Genomic DNA, 9593 nt, shown 5'->3' with positions numbered 1-9593 from the left:
AGCTTCAGCCATTCAGCTTTCTAACCTGAAATGTGTACCCAAAGGTCAGTTGTTCACCTGGATGTCCGAAATCTTCCGGTTGCATGAACTTACCAGGAAAATATTTCCTCATAGGAAATTATAACTTGGGGGGTAGTTCTTCAATCCCATGTAAAACATATATAATATATTTACCTACGTTTTTTTACGCAAGACTTTTTAACGTTTTTATCATATCAGGAAATAATATAACTTTTTATAACAAAAAAAAAAACTGGGTGGACTGAATTGTAATAATTTTTATCACTTTGTATAGGCTTATTTTCTGCGAAATTGCATCTCTAAAATTTGGAACAACCCAATTTCAGTTTCTATCTCGACTGATAAAGTTTCCGGCATCTTCGCTAGTCAATGGTGTAACAGATTTCCAGAGAAAAAACAGGATGCCACGCGGATTTGGTTTTAAAAACTTAAATAAATTCCATTTTCACCAGAATAAAATTAAAACAGGGCATTATCGATAAACAATTTGGTTTTTGTCCCATTCGTTGTAAGGACTTATTAATAATAAAAATAAACTTTGATTCAATTCATAGTTATGTACATTGTAATTGAATTTTACTGTGTATATTTTATAAAGAAGCGCAATATAATAGTTATCTTGTTGTTTTTTTTCAGATAATGTACAAACTTTATTACTTCCAGTAAACTTTTTTATTCATGTCAACAATTCACTTACTTTACAACTTTCAACTTGTTAGACAGGTTTTTATTTCATATCTTTCAAAAACAATTATTTTTGTAACCTAGTTACCGAGTAACTTTTCAAGATGTTTATACAAAGATCAAAATATTATACAAAAAAGCTTCAGCCGATAGACAAGACCTTTCTTTTTAGCTCACCTGAGCTGAAAGCTCAAGTGAGCTATTCTGATCACATTTTGTCTGTCGTCCGTCTGTCCGTAAACTTTTCACATTTTCAACATCTTCTCAAGAACTACTAGGCCAATTTCAACCAAACTTGGCACAAATCATCCTTAGTCAAAGGGGATTCAAAGTTATGAAAATCAAGGGTCACGCCCGTTTTCAAGGGTAGATAATTAGAAATTAATGAAAAATTTCGAGAAATTTTCAAAAATCTTCTTCTCAAGAACCACAGAGCCAGGAAAGGTGAAACTTGTGTGGAGGCATCCTCAGGTAGTGTAGATTCAAAGTTATGAAAATCATGACCCCTGGGGGTAGGGTGAGGCCACATTGGGGGGTTGTTGTGTTAAAATTTTACATAGAAATATATAGAGTAAATCTTTGAAAATCTTCTTCTCAGAAACTAAACAGCCAGGAAAGCTGAAACTTATGTGGAAGCATCCTCAGGTAGTGTAGATTCAAAGTTGTGAAAATCATGACCCCCGGGGGTTGGGTGGGGCCACAATGGGGGGTCGAAGTTTTACATAGGAAAATATTGAGTAAATCTTTAAAAATCTTCTTCTCAGAAACTAAACAGCCAGGAAAGCTGAAACTTGTGTGGAAGATTCCTCAGGTAGTGTAGATTCAAAGTTGTGAAAATCATGACCCCTGGGGGTAGGGTGAGGCCACATTGGGGGGGGGGGGGTGTTGTGTTAAAATTTTACATAGAAATATATAGAGTAAATCTTTAAAAATCTTCTTCTTAGGAACTAATTGGCCAGGAAAGCTGAAACCTTTGTGGAAGCATCCTCAGGCAGTGTAGATTCAAAGTTGTGAAAATCATTATCCCTGGGGGTAGGGTGGTGCACAATGGGGGGGGGGGGGGTCGAAGTTTTACATAGGAATATATAGAGTAAATATTTAAAAATCTTCTTCTCAGACACTAATCAGCCAGGAAAGCTGAAACTTGTGTGGAAGTATCCTCAGGTAGTGTAGATTCAAAGTTGTGAAAATCATGATCCCTGGGGGTAGGATGAGGCCACATTGGGGGGGGGGTGTTAAAGTTTTACATAGGAATATAGAGAGTAAATCTTAAAAAATCTTCTTCTCAGAAACTAATTAGCAAGATGATTCTTTATAATTGTTAAGACTTTGGCTCCAGGACAATTCTTTGGCCTCACAAGAAGGTTCAGAGTTTGATGCTAAATATCCCATATATAAACAATTGTAAAGGATCTTTTTGAAAACTGCAATACTCAACATGTGATATGACTATAAAATTGAAGCAGGCAGCTATTTTTTCATTAGAATCTTTTTGTATTACTGTATTGAGTTATTGCCCTTGATTTATTGATTCTTGATTATTTTAATTAATGCATCCACTGTTAACCAATTATTGTGATGATTATTTTTATGATTATACAATAATAAATATTCAATGTATATAAGTTGTTCTGCATAAGTAGTTTTGGGTTAGGCCGGATTAGTTTGTTTATTTTTGATTTCCAATTTTTAGACACTATGAATTATTTTAGGCCGGCACATATATAGGGACAGTGTCTATTGCATTACGACGAGCTACTGTCTGGGGTTAAACTTGAACAGGTACGGATAGATTGAGAGTGTGGACATCCTCCCCTATCGAATCTTTGTGTTTACTAACATAAGATACAGAGAATGCGGTCATTCCTGCCCTGTATCGCATTAATACAAGAGTGCGGTCATACCTGCTTGAATTGGTGGTGGTTGCGGCGGAGCACTAGTGTATGGTCATCCCTGCTGGTGTTCTGGCCTTTCTAGCGCAAGTGTGCGGCACTCCCTGCTTGCGTTAGGTTGAGCTGTTGGCGCAAGTGTGCGGTCATCCCTGCTTGCGTTATCCCTGCTTGCGTTAACGTTGGTACCTGTTGAGTTGCATAGGTGTGCGGTCATCCCTGCCTGGGTAACGTTGAGTCCCTATATATGTGCAGTAGTGGTGATTAAAGTCTGCTCTTGTAAATATTGGCAGCAATCAGGGCTATCCGAGTTCCAAGGGGGGGGGGGGGGGGAATGGATTTTATTTATACAGGATCTACATGTATTATTGTACATTGTCCAGATTGTTTGTATTATGACTCCATTAAGCTGACTTTATCATACCTATTGTTCCTCAGGTGAGCGATGTGGCCCATGGGCCTCTTGTTTAAGATGTTAGGAATCATTGAAATGGTTCTTTTTTAACAGATTCATTTGTTAATATCTGCAAGTCAGCAGAAAATGGTGCCGTGTGGATCACGAACTATGGTAGATTAAAAAGAACTCAAGTCAAGGGCCAGTGTAAACGAATCAGAAAACATGCTATTAGATTCAGAACACGTCGAGGTAAGGAGGTATAATAACAGCAATATACATACACCTTTATCCCTCAAACATCTGGAATTCGGGCTTTGTTTTGAAATCTGGACTCGCACTATCCTTTGTTGGTTGTAGGTGTCGGGCAACGAAGTGTTCCCAGGTTTAGTGCTGAATTATGTTAGTTTCAAAGAATACTAGACTCTGAGTTCCTACAAATTATACCTATATTCAAGTAAAGAATTGCTGTCCTCAAGTCCTCATGTAAGGCGTACAGCTTTTAGCAATCGACTTAAACTTCTGTGCATTAATATTTATAATAGTATAGCTGATGGATTTCAAGGAAATTCAAGTGATATAACATCTTCTGATTGATTTCTTGATGATTTGGAGTTTTCCCAGTGATAAAGTGACAACACCTATAACATCTATAACATGCAATAATATGTTGAGCAACATATAGTTGACTGTGGTTTTGTTGTTTCAATATCAGTTTAAGTAGCATGAATACCTCCATATTTCAATGTTCCTTTTTTCAATTCGATATATCATTAATTTAAACAAAATTCAACAAATTGTTTGATCTATATGAAGAAAAAGATATTTTTATCTTAAATCGAGATCGATTTAACATTGTGTTCGGAGAAAATATTTGGCCGCGAGTTGTAGTTTTTAGCCTTTTTTGTAGATATTGACTTAGTTTTCAATAGCCAGTGTGATCAAGTTAATGTTTTCAGTGTTCACTGCATGTGTTCAAAGGCCTATGAAAACGATTGTTTTTAAAAGTATTTTGTTAACAACCTTCTTCCTCAAAATATGCTTTTCATTGTATTAAACAGGGCATATCGTCAAAATACTTGTAAAATATGTGCAATAATTAAAAAACATTACTTTTTTAAATAAATTTGAACTAAAATAAATCTTATAATATTAATATGTTTTTTCGTGTAGATTGTACAACTTTGTGACTTCTTTTGGAAAAATGTGTATATTCCATGTTTTCCTTCCCAATAGTTATATATTGTCGCCTATACTGAACAGGAAGAAAAATGTTAATGTGTATCTATGGAATGCCATAGCTGCCTTAAGGTCAATTTCATATTATATGAATTGGTATATTTTTTATATGCAATAGTAATATCATTATATGCAGTGCTAACATCATTATATACTATTATTTCACCATTATATTCAGGGGTACAATCTTTATATGAAGAGGTAACATTATTACGTTATGTCGTAAGATCATTATGTGCAGTAGTTTATTCATTATATGCTATGAATAAATCTTTATATGATATGATAAACTCATTTCACACAGAGCTAAACTCATAATGAACTATTGTTCAATCGTTATGTTATATGGTACACTCTTCATGTGCAGTTGCAAAATCCTTTTATGCAGTGCAACTTCTTGACATTAGGTGATAAGTTCATTATATGCAGTACTAACATCATGTTATGGTGTATTAAAACCATTATGTATGGTGGTAAAACCTTTATGTATTGTGGTGAAAGCTTTACATGCAATTGTAAATCCTTTATATGATGTGACAATTTTATAATATGCCGTTGTTGAGTCATTATATTATGAGGTCAGTTCTTTACATGATGTGATCATTTCATTATATGGAGTGGTAACTTCTTTATATGCAGTCGTAACTCTTTATGATGAGGTTGTAAACTGGTTCTTGCTGAAAAGTTTTAATGGGGAGGAGGTCCAGTTTTATTTTTAAAAAGATGCCGCGTTCGTTGTGACGATGCACATTTCCTGGTCAACTTGTCGTTTGTTTTGAAGAGAGAGAGAGAGAGAGAGAGAGAGAGAGAGAGAGAGAGAGAGAGAGAGAGAGAGAGAGAGAGAGAGAGAGAGAGAGAGAGAGAGAGAGATACTCTGTTCTTGATACATCGATGTATGATAAATCGAATGAATTTTTAGTAGAGTACGCGTTTAATTTTAAAAGTAAAATATATTTCAAAAAATGATTGAATTTTGTAGAAATTTAATACCCCCCTCTGCTTCTAGATCCGCGCATACAGTTAGGAAGATCACTTTATGTATCTTGATATTAACATAGAACAATTTGATTTCTACTTGCTATCGTGTTTTAAATATAAATAATATATGTAATTCTTTGGAGCTTTTTGAATTAATAAATCTAATTCTGTCTCTTCAAAAACGTTTAAATTGAGGAGTTACTTTGCTCTTGATTGTTATTTAAAATAATTTTAATAGCATCCATATAAACCGTGGTGCTTGGAACAAACTTATCCGTATTTTGCTGATTCATACATTATTGCACGGCTTGCTTTTAACGATGTCGAACAATGTGTATATATATTTTGAAAACGACATATTTTACAAAAAAAAAAAATACATTAACTTTATCGATTAATGCGTTACTTCCTCGTTCAGCAGCAAATGTTTTAGCTGCAGACCTGTAGCTCTCTGGTTGAAAAAATTCGGATAGACAATTTGTCTATCCGAATTTTTTCAACCAGAGAGCTACAGATCTGCAGCTACAAATGTTTATAATGTGAACAAAGTCGGTAACGTTGAAAAAATCAGCACACATATAAAATATTACAATGACAAGCGTTTTTAAAACTTATTTATCCCGACATCATTTATTTTCAAAACCATCGGAATAGGGGTATTACCTTTTCAAAAATTATTTTAAAAAATACCAAGCAGTTAGTCTCGGTGATTATTCGGACATCCTGCGTAACCACTCGGCTATACTAGACACGATGAAGTTTGCTAAGATTTAAAACACCGTTTTTTAACTTCGGAGGTTTTTTTTCGAAGTTTAATCTTTAAAAACATGCCTCTTTGAAACAAAAATCGGATATGCCATGAAACCAGTCACATTTTTCAGTGAAACCATTTTACAATTTGTTTAATGCATGGGGGTCTTGAACGGGGGTGGGGGTGGGTCGCGGGGAGGACCCCGCCCCAGAAAAATTAAAATTTCTTAAAATTTCCATGTAATTACCAAAAATTTGCCTCGGACCCACCTCCCCCCACCCCTTCGGCATACTTCAGTATTCATCGCTACCCCCCCCCCCCCCACCCCGAAAATTTTGTATTGATCCGCGTATAAAATGCTCCTATAAAAATGATATGACGATATCTGCAACAGCTTTATGGAAAATAGCACAGGAACCGCAACACCTTCTTTGTAGGATTTTAAATACAAAAATACATGCCCGGTGAGCTTAAATTTTATACAGTGGATGAAACAACCATAAAAAGAGGTTAAGACTAACCAATTTCTTTATTATTTCTTGAAAATCAAATTAATTTTAAGAAAAATGAAAAATAATTTTTATTTATGTCTATGAATAAAAATCTGTCTATTCCTTTTGCGTTGGAGGCATTAATCAGCGAGGAGTAGCATCTACCTGGTACATTGAAACAAAGGTCTTTCGACTTTGATTTTGAAACGCTTGCTTCATTTTTTGTAATTTCTTTTACTCTTAAATTAAAAGCATAATCTACTAATAATAAATAAGAATTTTTCACACAAAATGGGTTCAATGATTGATATTATGATATCGATGTTAAAGGACAGATAATCTCTCTCTCTCTCTCTCTCTCTCTCTCTCTCTCTCTCTCTCTCTTCAAAACAAACGACAAGTTGACCAGGAAATGTGCATCGTCACAACGAACGCGGCATCTTTTTAAAAATAAAACTGGACCTATTCTCCATTAAAACTTTTCAGCGAGAACCAGTTTACAACCTCATCATAAAGAGTTACGACTGCATATAAAGAAGTTACCACTCAATATAATGAAATGATCACATCATGTAAAGAACTGACCTCATAATATAATGACTCAACAACGGCATATTATAAAACATCACATCATATAAAGGATTTACAATTGCATGTAAAGCTTTCACCACAATACATAAAGGTTTTACCACCATACATAATGGTTTTAATACATCATAACATGATGTTAGTACTGCATATAATGAACTTATCACCTAATGTCAAGAAGTTGCACTGCATAAAAGGATTTTGCAACTGCACATGAAGAGTGTACCATATAACATAACGATTGAACAATAGTTCATTATGAGTTTAGCTCTGTATGAAATGAGTTTATCATATCATATAAAGATTTATTCATAGCATATAATGAATAAACTACTGCACATTATGATCTTACGACATAACGTAATAATGTTACCACTTCATATAAAGATTTTACTCCTGAATATAATGGTGAAATAATAGTATATAATGATGTTAGCACTGCATATCATGATGTTAACACTGCATATAATGATGTTACCACTGCATATAATGATATTACTATTGCATATAAATGAAATACCAGTTCATATAATATGAAATTGACCTTAAGGCAGCTATGGCGTTCCATATGTATCCCTAAAACGGATGTTTATAATACTTCAATCTGAGGAAGAATGAACATGCATGAATAAGGTCTACATTTGATAGGTTTTGTGAAAATATCTTTACAGTTTTCGAAGCATGTAAAATTGCCTATTTATTATCATATCACCATACAGTTTGTCTATTGTCTTCGAATATTCAGGCCACAGCATAAATGAAAAATATTTAGCAGCGTTTTCTCTAGACACATTTCCTCAATTTATGTCAGCAATAATTGAATATTAAGATATATTTTCTCTTCAAACTTGTAACATGTACATGTACTTCCTATAGACAGAGTAAAACAAAAGCATTATCTATCCAACATTTTTGCAATAACCTTTCTTGTTTAAATAAATTAATGAAATTGTTCATGACCAGATTGATGTTTGAAATTAAATTCAAGAACATGCATGTCAATTGTTATGTAAATGTGCTTTTATGCAGTTTATATTGTAACATAAAATAGATGTAAATATCAATTGGGAGTACATATGTTTTACTTATTTCATTGTCAATAGTCCTCACAGGAACTGTAATATAGACTATAGCAATTAAGCAATTATCTTACCTGGTCAAATTCCCGTTTCGCACACATTTTTTCGATACCTAATTTTCAAATGTGTGCAAAACGGGAACAAACCAGTTGTAGGTGTTGGGCAACGAAGGCCAGCCGTAAAAGGCGTGGTCACTCAGGAAAATGGTAGGTGAGATAAAATGGTAGGTAAGATAAAATGGTAGGTGAATTAAAATTGTAGGTGAGATGAAATGGTAACAAGTGATAACCTTTACTTAGATCGAGAAAATCTTTCAAAAATTTGAGTTAGTCAAATAATTTTTCTTCAATATACTGATAAAAGTAATTTAATTTTTTAAAAGCAACCATATTAATTGTACATTTGCTTGCCTTTTTCGTAAATTGTGTTTCAGATCAGATGCCTCTAAAACTTATTAGTTTAAGACAGAGGAACATAATATTATATTTTATTAAATCATGCACCATAACACATCATTTTAGGATCTTACCTACAATATTCATGGCAATTTAACGATATTCTCTGGTTCAGAAAATATTTACAGATTTAAAAAAACGTTGTTCATTGTGTTGTAGACTTAAAAAACATACAAAATTCTTTATTTGTGAAAAGATCTTTAAATGTCTGTATCTTACATGCCATTTTTAAAAGAAATACCTTGAGTAATATGAGGCTAAATTGCAGACGTTGCATGAAAGTCGTTCGAACATGCAAGTTAAATTCTAAATACTGTAAAGATTTTGGTAGACTAAAATACACTAAACATGACAATCAAGTTTCATACTAGATATCTGACGGTAAAGTCACCACGACGATTAGATCTTCTAAAAAATATAAAAGTACGATTATGTATGTGTTCTACAGATGTGATATATACTGTACATTACGCGATATAAAAGGAACATGAAACCTTTGAAACCCTTGAACGAACGAAAAAACATAGTATTTTGTGTTTTATGTTTTGCCTTATACCAGGCATTGGTTAAACACATCACATGTTTGCAGTCTAAAGATCTGTAGACGGCGAGCGGCAAAATTAAGACGGCAACATGACACATGTAGTGTCATTTCGATGCATGACCGTCAACGGATTGTTTTGAATGTTCAGTTTGTTAAAGTATACAGTATATATTCTATCTTCTATTTACCTTACAGCCTAACAAATTTCCATAGACGGCCAGTGCCATTTTAATTAAAAATTGTAGATCGATGCTAATCCAAGGATACTTTATTTACCAATATTCTAACGGATTATTATGGTTGTGAGTCCGAAAGGGTCCACTCCTCGGGGTGTTGTGGAGAAGGTGGAGTACAAACATCATTGACGCTCGTACAGTCTTTAGATGTCAATAAGACTGTAATTTCAAATACAAGTTGAAGCTCTGAATCGAATAGAAAGGAATGAAACTTTTGAAGAACAAGATGAATAATTTCAAATAT

The 9593-nt window shown here is 33.8% G+C and overlaps 1 long non-coding RNA gene across 1 annotated transcript; it reads left to right on the top strand.

The window, feature by feature from the left end:
- Positions 1–8389, top strand: LOC136272475 (uncharacterized). Its single transcript, XR_010710490.1, has 3 exons — positions 1–44; positions 3103–3240; positions 8270–8389. It is a non-coding gene; the product is annotated as an uncharacterized lncRNA (long non-coding RNA).
- Positions 8390–9593: the final 1204 nt, after the last annotated feature.

Source organism: Magallana gigas, chromosome 2 (assembly GCF_963853765.1).
Source record: "Magallana gigas chromosome 2, xbMagGiga1.1, whole genome shotgun sequence".
Classification (NCBI taxonomy): domain Eukaryota; kingdom Metazoa; phylum Mollusca; class Bivalvia; order Ostreida; family Ostreidae; genus Magallana; species Magallana gigas.
The sequence above is the reverse complement of the archived record's forward strand: the minus strand, read 5'-3'. Positions and strand labels throughout refer to the sequence as shown.